The sequence below is a fragment of the Oncorhynchus keta genome, chromosome 28 (assembly GCF_023373465.1).
Source record: "Oncorhynchus keta strain PuntledgeMale-10-30-2019 chromosome 28, Oket_V2, whole genome shotgun sequence".
Lineage (NCBI taxonomy): Eukaryota > Metazoa > Chordata > Actinopteri > Salmoniformes > Salmonidae > Oncorhynchus > Oncorhynchus keta.
The window spans coordinates 47,365,724-47,386,877 of record NC_068448.1 but is presented as its reverse complement, the minus strand read 5'-3'; positions in this window follow the sequence as shown (position 1 = coordinate 47,386,877).

Sequence of the window (21,154 nt, the reverse complement as noted above, 5' to 3'; positions counted from 1 at the left end):
TTCCACTATTACAACAATTGTTCTAAAGTTCATGGGTCAATTTGTTGCGATGTAATGCATCAGATAATGGTGTAACGATCGGCTTTCTACTTGGTTTGTGAACAAGTACACAAACACACACAGACACAGAGAGGCACATAGACACACACAAACACTCTTCCAGCCCAACACTAGCCCCGGCAGCCATGTTTTTAACAGCACACAAACCAAACAGCTGTAAATACCCCCTTAAGATTACCAATAAACAGAAGAATGCTGGAATTTCCTGTGTGGAAATCCTCTTATTGCCACGGGAACATTGTCAATCTGCTTCAATGCTTTGGGAGAGTCTTAAATCTGCCACAGAAGATTGTATTCTGTGTGGTATACAGAGCTAATAAGTAATGGACCCAGATGACTCCCTGAACTCAGGCAGAATGATACTCCATGGGGTGTTTCCCAAATGCCACCCTATTCCCTTTTTAGGGCATTATTTTGACCGGGGAACATATGACCCTGTTCAAAAGTAGTGCACTATATAGGGAATATGGTAACATTTTGGTTGATCCCATTACTGTAGTGGTATAGGACCCAAGTTTTCCCTGGGCATGTGATCTGTTATTTATTTTTATTTTTTATTTAACCAGTCAAGTCAGTTAAGAACACATTCTTATTTTCAATGATGGCCTAAGAACAGTGGGTTTAACTCCCTGTTCAGGGGCAGAACAACAGATTTGTACCTTGTCAGCTCGGGGGTTTGAACTTGCAACCTTTCGGTTACTAGTTACTAATCCAACGCTCTAACCACTAGGCTACCCTGCCGCCCCCTAGGAATTGAACATGTCCATGAAGTCTGTCTTTATAATCACTGCAGCAATACTACAGACTATTTTTCTCATCTTTTGGTCAGGAACAACTCCGGGCCCTAGTTATATTCTATTCTACCTGTTCAGACCACGTGGTCAGTAAAACCACAAGGTCCAAGGAGGGCAGTACTGACCAGGGCTGTGGTCAGTGAGGAGTCCAGTTTCATGGGTGACTCTTCTGGCCAATCCTCCAGTCAAGGTCATTATCGGGGTTCTGAGTCAGCCGGCAGGTCTCCTCCCACATGTCCTCTGGCAAGTAAAAGTTACAGGAACCTGGTAGGCTTATTATATGGCCTGGGAGAGAGAGTGATTGGGGAGAAAGAGGGAGGGAGAAAGAGGCAGAGAGAGAGAGAGAGAGAGAGAGAGAGAGAGAGAACTTTTGTTGAGTGGAATGTTTACTGTTAATTTCTTTATTGTTTATTTCACTGTTGTTTATTATATATTCCACTTGCTTTGGCAATGTAAACATATGTTTCCCATCCCAATGAAGCCCGTACATTGAATTGAGAGAGAGAGAGAAAAGTTGCAGATGACTCATGTATCTCCCTATATCTCAAACGGACCTCCCCACAGGTATAGTGCAGTAGTCCCTAGCTCTGGTCCAGATACTGAGCTGTCAGCAAGCCATACATAACTGCTGTAACCAGTACTCCCCAGCTCTACTCGCAACAGTCCACCTCGTACTGTATGTCTCGTCTGCACAGCCGGCCTCACTGTCACACACCAGGTGGGACTCGATGCACTGGCAAACAAAGTCTGTGACCACTGTACAGGATAGTGGCACCACTGCACCTGGAATACACACTAACGCACACACACTGGAGGGAAGTGGGTTCAGAACAACAACAAAAGAAAACTGTATATAAAATGTTTTTTATTATACCACCACCGAAAAGGGCACTTGGCGAGTAGGGGTGCAAAGGTGCATGTGCTCAGCACAGGTAGACTCCGATCTGTGCACGTGCCTGTGTGTGTATGTGCTTTTGGCTTTACTATCGTTGTGGGGACCACAACGATCCTCGCAAGGATAATAAAACGAGGACAATCCGATTTTGCCGGTCTCCACAAGGAAAAAGGCAATTTTAGGCTCAGGCATTAGGTTTAGGCTCACAATTATTTAGAATTAGGGTTAGGGGTTAATTTAGGAGTTTGGTTTAGGCTTAAGGTTAGGGGTTTGTGGTTAAAGTTTTTTGAAATATGCAGAAAAGGAGAGTAATTGCCCATAATTCTGCTTCCAATTTTGATCATCATGATTTAGTTACTGAAAAGAAAATGTTTTGATCTACAGGGATTTTTTTAAAGACCGACTAACTTTGTTTTGTCTGCTTGGACTTGAAATAAGTATAATTACATTAATCTTTTTGCAGGCAATCATGTTCTTTTGGTGAATCTATTTACGATTCTGAGAATGTAATGTCGTTTCGATGAATGTTTTTATGTTTTGAGAATGCAACATTTTGAAAAGGCATTTACTGTTTTGCAAAAGGCCACAATGTTTGTCTTGTGAACTCTGTTTTAAAAATGGACAATATTGCTCCAAAAAATGCTTGTACACAATTGAGAAACTGTAACTCAAACCCTATCTGCTCTCAAATTCCTTTTCACTTGCTATTATTCTGGTTCTTTAAAGGCACAGTCACATTTGTTTTATTGTTTTCTTGTGGGGACCAAACAATTTATTCCTATTCAAAAAACTATTTTCCCTAACTCTTAAAGGGATACTTTGGGATTTTGGCAATGAGGCCCTTTATCTACTTCCCCAATCAGATTAACTCGTGGACACCATTTTTAAGTCTCTGTGTCCAGTTTGGAAGTTGCTAACACGTGTTATTGCAGTCGCTAGTTAGTATCGGCTCGCGAAACTACCTCTAACTTCTTTCATACTGCACGCAAAGACATACAATTGGTATCCACGAGTTAATCTGACTCTCACTGCCAAAATCCCAAATTACCCATTGAACCCTAACTTTAACCACAAACCCCTAACCTTAAGCCTAAACTAAATTCCTAAACCTAACCCCTAACCCTAATTCTAACTAATTGTGAGCCTAAACCTAATATTATTCCTGATAAAGAAAAAATGAAATAAGCACATTGTGTGCAGGATTCATTCGTCGGTATCATCACTATCCAATTCCATGTATTCAATACAAAGGCTAGTTTGCTAATTGAAATAAGGAATTGTCCATTGAAATAAGGAAAGGTGAATACAATGGAGGAACACAACTGATATGAATGTATAGACCACAATCCACACCGAAAGCAAAGCTCTATGATGGAAGGAAACAGTGGTGGAGATGTTGACTTAGGAGTAACCCAACTTCATTATCTGCATCACTGTCCGCAATACTGTAAAACATCATAACAATTAGACAGTTCCCATTACCTAGATCTTTCCATATATTGTACTGTCAGCCTGTTATATCTGGAGTATTTCTCCTGTCTTATCCGGTGTCCTGTGTGAATTTAAGTATGCTCTCTTTAATTCTTTCTTTCTCTCTCTCTCGGAGGACCTGAGCCCTACGTCCATGCCTCAGGACTAACTGGCCTGATGACTCCTTGCTGTCCCCAGTCCACCTGGCCGTGCTGCTGCTCCAGTATCAACAGTTCTGCCTGCGGCTATGGAACCCTGACCTGTTCACCGGACGTGCTACCTGTCCCAGACCTGCTGTTTTCGACTCTCTAGAGACAGCAGGAGCGATAGAGATACTCTGAATGATCGGCTATGAAAAGCCAACTGATATTTACTCCTGAGGTGCTGACCTGTTGCACCCTCGACAACCACTGTGATTATTATTATTTGACCCTGCTGGTCATCTATGAACATTTGAACATCTTGGCCATGTTCTGTTATAATATCCACCCAGCATAGCCAGAAGAGGACTGACAACCCCTCATAGCCTGGTTCCTCTATAGGTTTCTTCCTAGATCCTGGCCTTTATAGGGAGATTTTCTGAGCCACCATGCTTCTACACCTGCATAGCTTGCTGTTTGGGGTTTTAGGCTGGGTTTCTGTACAGCACTTTGAGATATCAGCTGATGTAAGAAGGGCTTTATGAATACATTTGATTTACTGTAGGACACTGATGGGATGATTTAGAATTTTTTGCAGTAGTATTTGCCAAAAACATTCAACACAATTGCACACATTTCTTATATTCTGAGAACAGAACACTTAACACTTGTGTCTTCACTGATGACATTTGTATTTCAAGTTTTGCAAAAAGTGGTCTAAGATATGCAAGTCAGGTATTAAGGCATGTTTTTGCGCCCCCTCGGGCTCGTGCTGTGGAGGAGATCTTCATGGGCTATACTCAGCCTTGTTTCAGGGTAATAAGTTGGTGGTGTGTTGATATCCTTCTAGTGGTGTCGGGGCTGTGCTTTGGCAAAGTGGGTGGAGTTGTATCCTGCATGACTGGTCCTGTCTGGGGGTATCGTCAGACAGGGCCACAGTCTCCAGAATCTATGCTGCAGTAGTCTATGTACCGGGGGGTCAGTCTGTTATATCTGGTGTAATTCTCCAGTCTTATCTGGTGTCCTGTGTGAATTTAATGTTCTCTCTCTCCCTTCACAGAGGACCTGAGCCCAAGGATCATGCCTCAGGACAACCTGGCCTGGTGACTTCTGACTGTCCCCAGTCTACCTCGTCGTGCTGAAGCTCCAGTTTCAACTGTTCTACCTGCGGCTATGGAACCCTGACCTCTTCCCCGAACGTGCTACATTGACCCAGACCTGCTGTTTTCGGCTCTCTTTCTCTCTACCCCACCTGCTCGGCTATGAAAAGCAAACTGACATTTACTCCTGAGGTACTGAACTGTTGCACCCTCTACAAGCACTGTGATTATTTTTTTGATGTTAATCTATGAACGTTAAACATCTTGAGGAACAATCTCCATCCAGCACAGCCAGAAGAGGATAGGCCACCCCTCAGAGCCTGATTCCTCTCTAGGTTTCTTCCTAGGTTCCTGCTAGTCTCGTGAGTTTTTCCTGGCCACCGTGCTTCTAAATCTGCATTGCTGTTTGGAGTTTTTTGCTGGGTTTCTGTGTAGCACGTTGTGACATCTGCTCATGTAAAAAAGGGCTTTATAAATACATTTGACTGATTGATTGAAAATTATCTGTAAATATATTTGAGCATTTGATCATTGCTGTTCCGCTATAGATATGTTTCAACACAGATCCAAACATTGCTTGTAAGTGATTGAGAAAACATGTAATAACGCTGATTTGATGAAAATGTGTGTGTGTGTGTGTGTGTGTGTGTTGGAGATGGGCAGTGCAGGGGTCTGGCCAGTTGCACACACTGCAAGGCAGCCCATGCTTATTGTAAGGTTGATCTAATGTGGAACACCTGTCTGTGGAAGAGCCTCTAAATAGAAGGCTCTGGCATGACAGAAAATACAACAGGGATGTATTCGGTAAGAACCAAACAGAAGCAAACGAGCTGAAACAGGGAGGGACTCAGCTGAATTTGTCCAATAAGAAAAGCTTGTTTTCATTTCTCGTAGTGTGCACTAATGAATACAAGCCAGATTCTGTGAACCCTTTCAACTAAGAAGCACCCAACACACAAGTATAAACAGACATGAATCTATATATTAGATTATCTGCTAACTCTGATAGCATATCAGGACTAGGCTACATAATAACAGAATGGATCGAAGAAAATGAAGCTATTTTGATACTCCTGTGTGTGCGTGCTTGCTTGCTTGCGCGTGGTGGGGTGTTAGCAATTGAATTGCTCATTTTCCTCACACAGCAGCTGGTGTGTTGAGTGTGTTAGACTGTCAGTATCAAAAACAATTTAATAAGCCAGTGTTTGACTGAGGAAGAGCATCACAAGCATTTCTACTCACAGGTGTTAAATTGCGGTGTGCTCAAAAGGCAACTGGAAGAGCTAACTCAAAGAGAGATGCACATTTAAATGCTGCTGGAGCACTCGCATCTCTTTAATACATGTTATTCAAATCGTGACTCTAGCCTAAGGTGCTATTCCTAGATTTGGTTGTTTTTCTCTACAGGTTTCCATGGGTTAAGCTCCAATTTCAAGCATAGAAACTGACATGACTTGAAATGAATTACATTTCTTTTCATTGCAAGGGAATTATATATTTATTTCCATATTGTCCCGAGAGCTATGCAGGAATTATACCAATGAACATCTGTTCACTTAAAATGAACTTGTACGTTTCACAATGTAATCCCTGAATCTTGGTGTAATGGTTTTTAGAGTCACGTTCCGTTTGCAGAACATCTTCAAAGACAAGACGAGAGACTTTCTGAAAAGAATCACCCCCCGCGGAAGGAGTTCAGTAGAGAACAGTGTGAGTACTAACTCTAGGAATAACACCTTGTACAAGGAATAACAAATTCAATCCTGATAGGATGTTGCCTAGAAAGACATACAGTATACCCCAGGCATGTGTGTATTAGCATGTAAGAGACAGATTTAATACAAGGTACACTGAGTGTACAAAACATTGCTCTTTCCATGACAGACTGACCAGGTGAAAGCTAGGATCCCTTATTGAGGTCACTTAAATCCAACTTCAATCCGTGTAGATGAAGGGGAGGCGACTGGTTAAATAATGTTTTTTAAGCCTTAAAACAATTGAGACATGGATTGTGTACGTTCAGAGGGTGTACAGGCAAAGAACAAAGATAAGTGCCCTTGAACGGGGTATGGTAGTAGGTGCCAGGCGCACCGGTTTGTGTCAAGTACTGCAATGCTGCTGGGTTTTTCACACTCAACAGTTTCCTGTGTGTATCAACAATGGTCCACCAACCACAAGACATCCAGCCAACTTGACACAACTGTGGGAAACACTGGAGTCAACCTGGGCCAGCATCCCTGTGGAACACTCTCGACACCTTGTAGAGTCCATGGCCATGCAACTCAATATTACGAAGCTGTTCCTAATGTTTGGTATACTCAAGCCCTGCTGGGACTCAGGTTGTCCTAATATGGAACCTGTATACAAATGTTGTGGGTGCATGGGGTCACTTACTGGGATCACAGTCTGAATGACAGGCCTTAGAGAGCAGCCAGCTCCACTCATGCCTCTGGAGCGTATCCCCTCAAAGATCACCTCCAAGTTCCTACGCTTCCGCAGAAGAAACTCGCCCCCCCTAGTTCCCAGTCTTGTTCCACACCTACATCAATCCATTGTTCTCAGTCTGTGGAGAGGTGTAGGGGTCAGATGTGAGAGGTCAATCATAATATTCCATGGAATACATTGGTAAGGTTTCCGTAGGAACTCCTACTGAGCATATCCTAATATGGTTATTCTATACAGTGGCAAGAAAAAGTATGTGAACCCTTTTAAATTGCCTGGATTTGTGCATAAATTGGTCATCAAATTTGATCTAATCTTCATCTAAGTCTCAACAATAGACAAACAGTGTGCTTAAACTAATAACGCACAAATTCTCTTTTTCTTGTCTATATTGAATACATTATTTAAACATTCACAGTCTAGGTTGGAAAAAGTATGTAGGCTAACCAGGCCCTATAGGGTATAATGGGTCACGTGTTCAGGAAAAGCTCTGGGCACTAGTTATTCTGTCGATAATAGATAATATATAATGAGAGAAGCAAGGAATACTCATTTTGATCCAGCTGTCCAATCGGGCCTAATAAAAAGACACTTGCGGCATGTGCTTATTTCTTTGTCCCGCTTCAATTAAAGGGACAATCCGGTATTTAAAGAACAAAGTGGTCATTCTACTTAAAACAACAAAAATGCATGTACCATTCCCAGATCACCCCTTTAAGGCAGGAGAAATGTTGGAACAAACACACAATATATTTCCTCCCAGTCTGCTGCCAAACTACGTAATCGTGGACTAATTGGAACACGAGTGAGGAGGAAGTGGTATGGACTGAATAGTTGTCCCTGATTGAGACAGATGGAATATAGATTTTTTTGGGAGGGGTTGTTTGGGGTCGTTTTTGGTTGTTTGGGGTACATGTTTGGTGTCGTTAGGGGTTGTTTGGGGTACCTGTTTGTAGATGTTTGGGGTTGTTTGGGGTACCTGTTTTTTTTGTTGGTGGGGTAACTGTTTATGATTGTTTGGGGTACCTTTTTGGGCTTGTTTGGGGTACCTGTTTGAAGTTGTTTGGAGTTGTTTTGGTTGTTTGGTGTGATTATCTTGTGGTTAGGCTCTCGCTGGCCATTCCTTAAATATACATGTCTCATCTATGATATGTGATTGATGGTCATTGCAAGGACAGAGGTAATCTCATACAAAAACCCTGAGGTACAGTATAGTCAAAAAACAGAAGTTTACTGTAGCTTCTTGGACTACCAAATGTTTGCCAAGGGTCTCCGTTTTCATAGCCACTGCAATGAAAGAGCCTGGACCTAATCTACTCAAAACAGATGACAGATGTTATTTTGTATTCAGAAGTTTAAAAGCATATTAAAATGCACCCTAGGGTGAGCCGTTTTCTTTCTACCAGCCTACTATATGCCAATGAAGTCCTTGATAGAAGTAATCTTGTTACGGAGAGGGTAAAACATAGATTAATAGCCAGTTTTACCACAGGATTGATCTAGATTTATGTGCGATATAGGAAGGGAGCTCCATCCATAAAACGAGTCTCGGCACTGCAGCTGATGAGTGGATCGTACAGGCACGGTTCATATTTGATGCCTCGATGCGATATCAATTGAGGCACTTATCAGATCAATTTCAGAGTTTATTCGAAAGAGTTCACACTCTCCGCAGCCAAACCCGTAAATCCACTTTCTGCATAATGAGGCCGGCTATACATTTACATAATTGTATCATTGGTATAAATTATATCACATTTGATGATGGACTCAGGACCCTAAACGGACGGCGAAAGTTGTAATCGCCATTAAAATAAATATTCAATCCATCTCCCCAATGTCTTACTATTAAGACAAGATGAAATCCAATTTATATTCATGGCCTTTTCATTTTATGGGGCCGCCGGCAGCTGATTGGCTATCGGCTCACCTTCAAATCAGAGAGCATTATGTTTTTTTTCTATTCTGTACAATGTTCCGTTGTTGAGAAGTAAGGTCTATGGGTAAAGTAATGCGTAGGCAGATGTGTTACTATGGCTGCATTTACACAGGCAGACAAATTCTGATATTTCTTTCACTAATTAGTCTTTTGATCAATCACATCAGATCTTTATACATCAATTAGTTCTAAAAAAATATCTAAATTGGGCTGCCTGTGTAAAAACAGCATGTACACACACACACGTACACACACACACACACACACACACACACACACACACACACACACACACACACACACACACACACACACACACACACACACACACACACACACACACACACACACACACACACACACACACGTCTCTACAGACACCAGCAGAATATTTTTCACCAGCAAAAGACCAATCATTCAAACATTGTATAACTTTTGGCCTATTGGACACTATAATGAAGATACGACCAGTCAAGACCAGAACCGTGGACACCAAGGCTGACAACTGCTGAGACTGAAACTGTCCTAATATGGACACCGTACCTATGGAATCTCTGGGTCCAATTAATTGGGATTTCATCTGTATGAGAGGCACTGAGATCTTGACAGAAGCAGATAGGCACTACAACAATTCAAACAAGCATTCTGACTCACTGAGTAATACTCTACTACAGTAATACCAAGGAACTTACATGCTAAACTCTGGTAGAGGAAAGTATTGAACGTTTGGTTGGGGGCACCTAGATTCACCAAATAAAACAGCAATGATTGAATGAAATCACAGCCGCAGGAAGTAGGAGTGCTGAGGGTGCTGCAGCGCCCCCTGAAAATTCTGAATTAAAAAATCTATATTATAGAAAATAAAATGCTAATTTTAATAATAATAATCATCGTACTAAAGTAGTGCACTGGGCCTTTAATAGTCCTGTTTTAGCGGATATATCTGTCTGCAGCGCAGGCAAAAAGATTTGTCCAGCAGGTCAAAAGTAGCGCACTACATATAGTGCCATTTGGGATGGGCCCAGTGTCACAGACTCCCTAAAGTGTTTGTTACCTCCCGATGGGCTGAGCCATTGTTAGTGGTAACAAGTACGATCATGACATAACTCAGAAGTTCCCAATGCTGATATGAATAGACAGCTCAGTGGCGTAAACGTTACGTGTTTAGTGTGTAAAGCCAGGTACATGCAGTCCTCCCTACCTATCAAGGACTCCTGAGTCAACTACAGTTCCCTTTGTCCTGCAAACACCTTTGAAGACAGACCGCCTCTCTGTTGATATTGTATTTACACTGTCCTTCAGAATGGTGTGTCGGTCTCTCTCTCTCTGTCTGTGTGTCTGTGTGTGTGTATATGTCCTCTCAACATGCATGGCCTGTACGCTGATTTACATGCCTTGGCGACAATCCAAATGTGACCCATTTCCAAAAACTGGGAGTGTGACAGAGGTCACTACTTCACAGGAGAGGCATTTAAACGTAGAAAACGTGCCTTTTTGAACATGTGAACTTTTATTTGCCGTAATCACAAACTCGTATGTAATCTGTAAATAGAAATAAAATATGAAATCACGAAGACATGGAGAAAATACACAATCGTGCCTAGTCCTGATTGGTTGAGATAATGAGGGGGCTGGGACATTCACGAAAAAGAGAGTCCCATGCTGTCACATCCTGCTCTCCTCTACCGCTGATATTTGAAATATCTAATTGGATTTACTCATATTTTCATCATGGACAACATGCAAAGTGTAGCTACAGCTATCAATAACAGTGTTGTCCTGAAAACTGCTGCTGGTATCAACAAGGCTCTCTGTCTTCTGTGGCAAAAGCAGTCTGGACTGGTCGGAGCTGAGTGGGAAGGATTATTTTTGAAAGTGTTTCAGTCTGCCTTGAATCATCATAATCCATACACAGGTAAGAGTCCACAGTTAAAATGCCAAGGGAGCTACATGTGCATATGGTATTGTCTCAACTGTATCCAAAAGTTGTTTTCATCAATAGCTATTGTTAGAAATATACAGTTGAAGTCGGAAGTTTACATACATTAGCCAACTACATTTAAACTCAGTTTTTTCACAATTCCTGACATTGAATCCTAGTAAAAATTCCCCGTTTTAGGTCAGTTAGGATCACCACTTTATTTTAAGAATGTGAAATGTCAGAATAATTGTAGAGAGAATCATCATTATTTCAGCCTTTATTTCTTTCATCATATTCCCAGTGGGTGAGAAGTTTAAATACACTCAATTAGTATTTGGTAGCATTGCCTTTAAAAATGTTTAACTTGGGTCAAACGTTTCGCGCAGCCTTCCACATTTCCCACAATAAGTTGGGTGAATTTTGCCCCATACCTCCTGACAGAACTGGTGTAACTGAGTCAGGTTTGTATGCCTCCTTGCTCAAACACGCTTTTTCAGTTCTGCCCACAAATGTTCTATATGATGAGCTCCAATACCTTGACTTTGTTGTCCTTAAGCCATTTTACCACAACTTTGGAAGTATGCTTTAGGTCATTGTCCATTTGGAAGACCCATTTGCGACCAAGCTTTGATGTCTTGAGATGTTGCTTTAATATATACACATAATTTTTCCCCCTCATGATGCCATCTATTTTGTGAAGTGCACTAGTCCCTTCTGCAGCAAAGCACCCCCACAACATGGTGCTGCCACCCCCGTGCTTCACAGTTGGGATGGTGTTCTTCGGCTTGCAAGCATCCCCCCTTTTCCTCCAAACATAATGATGGTCATTATGACCAAACAGTTCTATTTTTGTTTCATCAGACCCCAGGACATTCCTCCAAAAAGTATGATCTTTGTCCTCATGTGCAGCTGCAAACCGTAGCCTGGCTTTTTAATGGCAGTTTTGGAGCAGTGACTTCTTCCTTGCTGAGCGGCCTTTCAGGTTATGTCGATATAGGACTCGTTTTACTGTGGATATAGATACTTTTATAGCTGTTTCCTCCAGCATCTTCACAAGGTCCTTTGCTGTTGTTCTGGGATTGATTTGCACTTTTCGCACCAAAGTACATTCATCTCTAGGAGATAGAACACGTCTTCTTCCTGAGTGATATGACGGCTGCGTGGTCCCATATTGTTTGTACAGATGAACGTGGTACCTTCAGGAATTTGGAAATTGCTCCCAAGGATGAACCAGACTTGTGGAGGTCTGCAATTCTTTTTCTGAGGTCTTGGCTGATTTCTTTTGATTCTCCCATGATGTCAAGCAAGGAGGCACTGAGTTTGAAGGTGGGCCTTGAAATACATCCACAGGTACACCTCCAATTGATGTCAATTATGCTATCAGAATCTTCTAAAGCCATGATATCATTTTCTGGAATTTTCCAAGCTGTTTAAATGCACAGTCAACATAGTGTATGTACACATCTGACCCACTGGAATTGTGATACAGTGAATTAAGTGAAATAATCTGTCTGTAAAAGATTGTTCGAAAAATTACTTGTGTCATGCACAAAGTAGATGTCCTGAACATCTACAGCAGAGGGAACACCCCCCTATCCACATTGATGGGACAGTAGTGGAGAGGGTAGTAAGTTTTAAGTTCCTCGGTGTACACATCACAGACAAACTGAATTGGTCCACTCACACAGACAGCATCGTGAAGAAGGTGCAGCAGCGCCTCTTCAACCTCAGGAGGCTGAAGAAATTCGGCTTGTCACCAAAAGCACTCAAAGTTCTACAGATGCACAATCGAGAGCATCCTGTCGGGCTGTATCACCGCCTGGTACGGCAACTGCTCCGCCCACAACCGTAAGGCTCTCCAGAGGGTAGTGAGGTCTGTACAACGCATCACCGGGGGCAAACTACCTGCCCTCCAGGACACCTACACCACCCGATGTCACTGGAAGGCCACAAAGATCATAAAGGACAACAACCACCCGAGCCACTGCCTGTTCACCCCGTTATCATCCAGAAGGCGAGGTCAGTACAGGTGCATCAAAGCTGGGACCGAGAGACTGAAAAACAGCTTCTATCTCAAGGCCATCAGACTGTTAAACAGCCACCACTAACATTGAGTGGCTGCTGCCAACACACTGACTCAACTCCAGCCACTTTAATAATGGGAATTGATGGGAAATGATGTAAAATATATCACTAGCCACTTTAAACAATGCTACCTAATATAATGTTTACATACCCTACATTATTCATCTCATATGTATATGTATATACTGTACTCTATATCATCTACTGCATCTTTATGTAATACATGTTTCACTAGCCACTTTAACTATGCCACTTTGTTTACTTACTCATCTCATATGTATATACTGCACTCAATACCATCTACTGTATCTTGCCTATGCCGCTCTGTACCATCACTCACTCATATATCTTTATGTACATATTCTTATCCCCTTACACTTGTGTCTATAAGGTAATAGTTTTAGAATTGTTTGCTAGATTACTTGTTGGTTATTACGGCATTGTCGGAACTAGAAGCACAAGCATTTCGCTACACTCGCATTAACATCTGCTAACCATGTGTATGTGACAAATACATTTGATTTGATTTGATCGACTTGCCAAAACCATAGTTTGTTAACAAGACATTTGCGTAGTGGTTGAAAAATGAATTTAATGACTCCAACCTAAGTGTAGGTAAACTTCCAACTTCAACTGTAAGATAGCTTACAAGACAATTACATACTGGTAACGTTAACAGTATAGCTAGCTGAACTGGACAGTTTCATTCTGCTGTTATGGTTGATTTCTGGTGTGCTAAACCATGCATGATATGATACTTCTTTTCATGTTTGTCAGTTTTTCATGTATAAATAGGGAGCTACTGATAAATATTGGTGCAAATGCTAATATATTAGCAAGCTAATCAAACCCCATGTTAAATGATAGGGACATATGCTAAACTGACTAGCTAGCTAGCCACAATGAAATTATAGCTAAATAGATGGTTATTGGATTATAGATTGAGGCATGGATATTACATGTCTTACTGCAAAGGGCAGCACAGAATTATGCTCTCAGGCTAGATTCCTTTGTTCATAACATGACCTGAACCAAAGTCACTCAAAGGATCGTATGATAGAGGCCTAGATCTAGATCGTTTTTTTTACCTAAGCCTTTGTGTTTGTGTGTTATGATTTTCCCATTTTTTCCCCCATTTTATTTTACCAGGTAAATTGACTGAGAACACGTTCTCATTTACAGCAACGTCCAGGGGGAATAGTTAAAGGGGAGAGTAGAGGGGATGAATTAGCCAATTGTAAACTGTGGATGAGTAGGTGGCCATGATGGTACAAAAGCCAGATTGGGAATTCTAGCCAGGACACCGGGGTTAACACGCCTACTCTTACGATAAATACCATGGGATCTTTAGTGACCACAGAGCGTCAGGACGCCCGTTTAATGTCCCATCCGAAAGACGACACCCTACACAGGGCAATGCCTCCAATCACTGCCCCTGGGGAATTGGAATATTTTTTTTAGATCAGATGAAACGGTGCCTCCTATTGGCCCTTGTAGGTTACTACCTTTAGCACTTGAAGTTAGAAGTATTTTAATGTTGAATAAGCACTACCTCACTGCTTTATCATTTTACCATTTTAATATGTGTATTCTTTGAGATTTGTGGGTCTAAGGCTTTAGAAAGTGTGCTAATGCTAAGCTAATGTGAAAGGTTGTCTTTATTACTCAACAATAGGCAACTTAACACTTAATGGTTTTCCTAATGGGGGGAACTTGGTGAGAATGTTCAGAGTATCCATTTTTGCAATTTGGTGAAATTATTCCATTTTTTAAACTACAGTGCCTTCGGAAAGTATTCAAACCCCCCCATTTTTCCACATTTAGTTACTTTACAGACTTTTTTTAATGGGGGGGGTAAATCAGCTTTAATATTAGAGATAGATTGTATCTTCCATCAATGCAATTGTCAGCATCATTTCCATTCCCCCATATATATTTTTTGTGAATATTTATTTCTATATACACACATACACACATACAGTACCAGTCAAAAGTGGACACACCTACTCATTCAAGGGTTTTTCTTTATTTTCTACATTGTAGAATAATAGTGGAGACATTAAACCCATGAAACACATATGGATTCATGTTGTAACCAAAAAAGTGTTAACGGTGACCAAGAAGCCGATGGACACTCTGACAGAGTTCCTCTGTGGAGATGGGAGAACCTTCCAGAAGGATAACCATCTATGCAGCACTCCACCAATCAGGCCTTTATGGTAGAGTGGCCAGACGGAAGTCACTCCTCAGTAAAAGGCACATGACAGCCCGCTTAGACTTGACCAAAAAGGAACCTAAAGAGTCTCAGACCATGAGAAACAAGATGTAACTCTTTGGCTTGAATGCCAAGCGTCATGTCTGGAGGAAACCTGGTAGCATCCCTACGGTGAAGCATGGTGGTAGCAGCATCATGCTGGGGGGAATGTCTTTCAGTGGCAGGGACTGGGAGACTAATCAGGATCGAGGGAAAGATGAACAGAGTAGTACAGAGTACAGAGAGATCCTTGGTGAGAACCTGCTCCAAAGCACTCAGGACCTCAGACTGGGGTGAAGGCTCACCTTCCAACAGGACAACAACCCTAAGCACACAGCCAAAACAACACAGGAGTGGCTTCGGGACAAGTCACTGGATGCCCAGCCAGAGCCCGGACTTGAACTTGATCGAACATCTCTGGAGAGACCTGAAAATAGCTGTGCACCAACGCTCCCCATCCAACCTGACAGAGCTTGAGAGGACCTGCAGAGAAGAATGGCTTTGTCTCTATGGGGTACTGTGTGTAGATTGATGATTTAAAAAATATATATATTTTAGAATAAGGCTGTAACGTAACAAAATGTGGAAAAGATTAAGGGGTCTGAATACTTTCCAAATGCACTGTTTTCCCCAAGGATTTATATAGAGCAAGTGTGAAAATCGAAGCTAAATGTTTGAATTCCTTTTTCTCCTAAATGGGATTATAAATGTATCAACATTTAAAGCAGCATTACTTCCTCAACTACACAGTGCATGATATGCCATTTTGAAGCTCAGAGTCTGTACTTTTATCCAATATAAAAACACATTTTCAAATTTTGGAACATACGACCGAAAAGAGAAGGTCGGCCACATTTGAATCTCAACAGAGCAGTCCTTAGTCCACAGTGGCAAGAGGTACTCCTAATCTAAGATGATTGTACTGTGACCTTAGAACTCGTGTGAGACACTTTCCCCCTCATCTCCATGACAGTGACCTTTCAGAAAGGTCATGTTCCATCTCCGTGAAAGAGGGCGATATGTAAAGTAATCAACACATCTCCTCAGATCCTGCAGGTCAGTCTGCCATTCAAAGTCAGACAGTCAAACAATCAGTGGGTTGGAGTCAAATTCCGGGTCCAACTGTGCACAGTCTGGGGTCAAAGCATTAATGCTCCCGTCTTAGACAGAGACTAGGGTTTTATCCCCGTTCTATCTGTTACTGCCCGTCTCCCCCTCTGTCAATTCATAACTGTCTCAATAATGTGGAAAAAGAATCCCAGGTCCAACACTAGCATGCTGCACTATCCTGAGGCCAATCAAATGCCTGTTTGGCTCAAAATCCAATCGATGCAGCTCAGTTAAACGAGCGGGGTAGTAAAATGAGAATAATGTAGGGTATTACGTTCATACATGGAACTGCACTACTGCACTTTACAGCCCCATATGTGATTCCTGATCTGTGATGTGAATATTTTAATTATAATTACCTCACCCTGTACAGTCCTCTATCCCCATGTGTTTTGTATGGTGTCTGTTGCTGGTTTATATGTCCTGTAATGTGTTTTTGTATGGTGTCTGTTGCTAGTTTATATGTCCTGTAATGTGTTTTTGTATGGTGTCTGTTGCTGGTTTATATGTCCTGTAATGTGTTTTTGTATGGTGTCTATTGCTGGTTTATATGTCCTGTAATGTGTTTTTGTATGTGTCTGTTGCTAGTTTATATGTCCTGTAATGTGTTTTTGTATGGTGTCTATTGCTGGTTTATATGTCCTGTAATGTGTTTTTGGTGTCTGTTGCTAGTTTATATGTCCTGTAATGTGTTTTTGTATGGTGTCTGTTGCTGGTTTATATGTCCTGTACTGTGTTTTTTTTATGATGCAAGACAGATTTCTAGAGAATAGCCTACAATTCTGTTATCTTTGCTTATTATAGCCATCTAGTGACATCACAGAGATGACACCATTGAGAGCCAGAATGGATGCTGTGGGGGTTTAGATGATGTTTTTAACAACCATCCCCTCAGTCACCAACTTCTGACAAGGCACACAATTAGCTTCAGGCTCTAATGGGTTGGACTCGTAATGTGCGTCTCAAATGCATTCTACTCCCTAATAGTGAACTGCTTTTGAGCAGGCGCTGTATAAGGAATAGGGTGCCATTTGGAACGCAGCCCACTCTCATTGCCTGTAGCTATCCTTCTCACACCTCCACCGTGAGTTCTGTTACGCTAGCTTGTGCTAGCAGCCCAGCCTCTTGCATAACTGTTGCCTCCTTTATCAGGGGAAGCTTAATGAAATGCTAATTCCAGTAGGTGGGATACTACCCCTCACATCTAGAAGAGGAATAAGAGGCTTTGCTGGAATTTACATGACTTTCTGACCTGCTTTGCAAATGAAACATAATGGTTCCTGCTGTATGTGCAAGCTCACACACCAACAGGGAACCAAACCTGTAACCTGTACACTAACACACAAACACAGGATGCCACAAGTGTATGGGAACACACAGAGCAGTGTGTGTGTGCTCAACATGCACAGCTTGTACTCGATCTACAACCCACACAAATTTGAATCTAAAAATAATTGTCATTAGTCCTCACCCTTCATACAAACATAGTGATAGAGGTGACAGTCTCTCACACACAGGGAGAAACATCTGTACACTAACACACACACACACTTTTGAGCACTACCTTGCCAAGTTTAATCATGTTTGAGATTAAACAAACCATGCACAGTAAGAAACAAGAGATCTCTGCCAGGTCACACTTTATTTGGATAGTCTGGATAGTCTATCAACAAACTATGTGTTTATAACCAACTGCTTGCTGAGGTTATGGTTAGGTTCAGAATAAGGGTTAAGGTTAGGGAAACACGCCGCAACAACTTGCAAATGAAACAAGCACAAAGTTTTAAAAAAAAAATAAAAAAAACAATTGCAGGATGTCAGATTAAAAGAGGAGCAGCTCGGCCCAGATGGTGGGGTCTGCCCTGGTCTGGGACAACCCTCACACCTTCCGTGCCCCCTCGTCTACCCTCCTGCAGATTTCCAGGTTGTGGAGCACTGGCACGGAGAGTGACAGGTGTCTGTCTTGCACCTCTGAAAATGACGGTGAACATGGCAACAGGACTGCAGCTCTAACATGACATTACAGTACCTGACACCCTATTCTCTTTGTAGTGAACTACTTTTAAGAAGGGCCCATGGGGTCAGGTAAAAAGTAGTGCGTTACAGTGCATTTGGAAAGTATTCAGACTCCTTAACCTTTTTGACTTTTATAATCTTATTCTAAAATAGATTTAATGATCCCCCCTTCATCAATCTACAGACAATATCAAATAATGAAGAAGCGAACAGTTGTCATACATTTTTGCTAATTTATTAAAAACAGAAATACCTTATTTACATAAGCATGCAAACCCTTTGCTATGAGACTCGAAATTGAGCTCAGGTGCATCCTGTTTCCATTGATCAGCCTTGAGATGTTTCTCCAACTTGGAGTCCACCTGTGGTAAATTAAATTGATTGGACATGATTTGGAAAGTTACACACCTGTCTATATAAGGTCTCACAGTTAACAGTGCATGTCAAAGCAAAAACCAAGACATGAGGTTGAAGGAATTGTCCTTAGAGCTCCAAGACAGGATTGTGTCAAGGCACAGATCTGGGGAACCGGATGGTCACTCTGACCGAGCTCCAGAGTTCTTCTGGAGATGGAAGAACCTTCCAGAAGAACAGACATCTCTGCAGCACTCTGCCAATCATGCCTTTAAGGTAGAGTGGCTTGACGGAAGCCACTCCTCAGTAAAAGGCACATGATAGCCACTTGGAGTTTTCCAAATGGCACCGAAAGGACTTGCAGACCATGAGAAACAAGATTCTCTGATCTGATGAAACCAAGATTGAACTCTTTGGCCTGAATGCCAAGCGTCACGCCTGGAGGAAACTAGGCACTGGTCACCTGGCCAATACCATCCCTACGGTGAAGCATGGTGGTGGCAGCATTATGCTCTGGGGAAGTTTTTCAGCAGCAGAGACCGGGAGACAAGTCAGGATTGAGGGAAAGATGAATGGAGCAAAGTACAGAAAGATCCTTGACAAAACCTGCTCCAGAGCGCTCAGGACCTCAGACTGGGGTGAATGTTCACCTTCCAACAGGACAACAGCCCTAAGCACACAGCCAAGACAACGCAGGAGTGGATTTGGGTCAAGTCTCTGAATGTCCTTGAGTTGCCCAGCCAAAACATGGACTTCAACCCAGTCGAACATCTCTGGAGAGACCTGAAAATAGCTGTGCAGCGACGCTCCCCAGGGACGCGCCCCATCCAACCTGACAGAGCTTGAGCGGATCTGCAGAGAAGAATGGGAGAAACTCCCCAAATGCAGGTGAGCCAAGCTTGTAGCGTCATACCCAAGAAGACTCGATGCTGTAATCTCTGCAAATGGCTCTTCAACAAAGTACAAAGTAAAGGGACTGAATACTTATGTAAATGTGATGTCAGTTTTATTTTTTTGCAAAAATTCATGACCTGTTTTTGCATTGTCATTATGGGGTATTGTTTGTAGATTGATGAGGGGAAAAACAAATTTAATACATTTTAGAATAAAACTGTACTGAAACAAAATGTGGAGAAAGTGGAGGGGTCTGAATACTTTCCGAATGCACTGTATACAGTCTAGGGTAACCATGGCAACAACTCCTAATTATCTATGCATCAGTAAAACTGCACTTACTAACTTTATCTGCTGACATCCTGTGGACAACCAATGCTTTTGGTGGAAACAAAGCTACTGTATTTTCTGCTGTAATCAATATATTTGCTAGCCTGAGTGTCCGTCTGTTCGTGCTATCATGCCAACTCATTGTCACTCATTGTCATGCCAAACATGTTAGAGTTGGCAAAAGCACAAACAGATCTGGGACCAGGCTATGGAATTGCCCAACTCTATTCCATATGTCCATTCCTTAACATACTGTAGCTAAAATAATGAATGTTCCATACCTTTACCAGGAAGCCTATTGCCTGATGCTTTTGTGGGAAATGTAGTACCAGAATTGGGAGGTTGTAGGTGCCAGGAGACTCCTTCCACACAGAGCTCTTCATGTGAGCCTTATCACCTTTCAATCCCACTCTATCGGGCTCCAGATAGACAAAATTACCTGGGAGAGAAAGAGCGAGACAGAGAGAGAAAGACAGACGGACGGAGAGGGAGGCGTGAGGCAGATTGATACCAGCCTCCTCAGGTTGCTCTTGCTGCTGGCGACAAATTACAGTGAGGTGGTCGGGGTGCGAGGGAGAGGGGTCAGTGGGTGGTGGTGTAATCACTGCCACAGGTGCCCCCGGATGTGTGCCATTTCAGAAACAGAAAAAGAAACAGAAAAAGTTTCACGGGTCAATGATCAAACATCCAAAGACAGAAAAGAAAGTTTTGGATTGAACATGAGTCAGTGATCTAAAACTGCGAGAATTAACCCCTTCTTACCAGGGGCGAAAATTTGATATCAACTTTGGACGGGACAATTACATGACATTTTTTCAAGAGCAATTCCTGAGAGGGACACCAAAAGTAGTGCTGTAGCCTACGTTGTAATATGTTAAATGTATATTGAGGAACCATAATTCCTACAACTGGATAATTTATAGGTACAGTAGTTAACTGAAGGGTTGTCCCAACTTGTTAAAATGTTTAAATCATTATAATACTACTAATAATAATTGTTACAGCAGTGTTCCTTATCAGTCCAGTATGTATGCAGGTATTTGTATTTACAACCAGAAATACCAAGCAAGGCCTGTAGGTGGTAATGGTACTGTACACTGTACGGGTGCAGGTTTCATAAATACAATGAACATGGTGCGATCTCATCTCAAAGAATCTCCATTGAGAACCATCACGAAGTTGGTCCATGCACTGAACTGACCTTTTTATTGAACTTTTTCTGATTAATTTATATACTCATTAAATATGTGCCTCTGGTTTGAGTCTATTACAACATCTTTACAAGAACAAAACGCTCAGAATAAGTAGGGTTCTAAAAGCAAAATAACTACTTCAATGAAAAACCCAAAC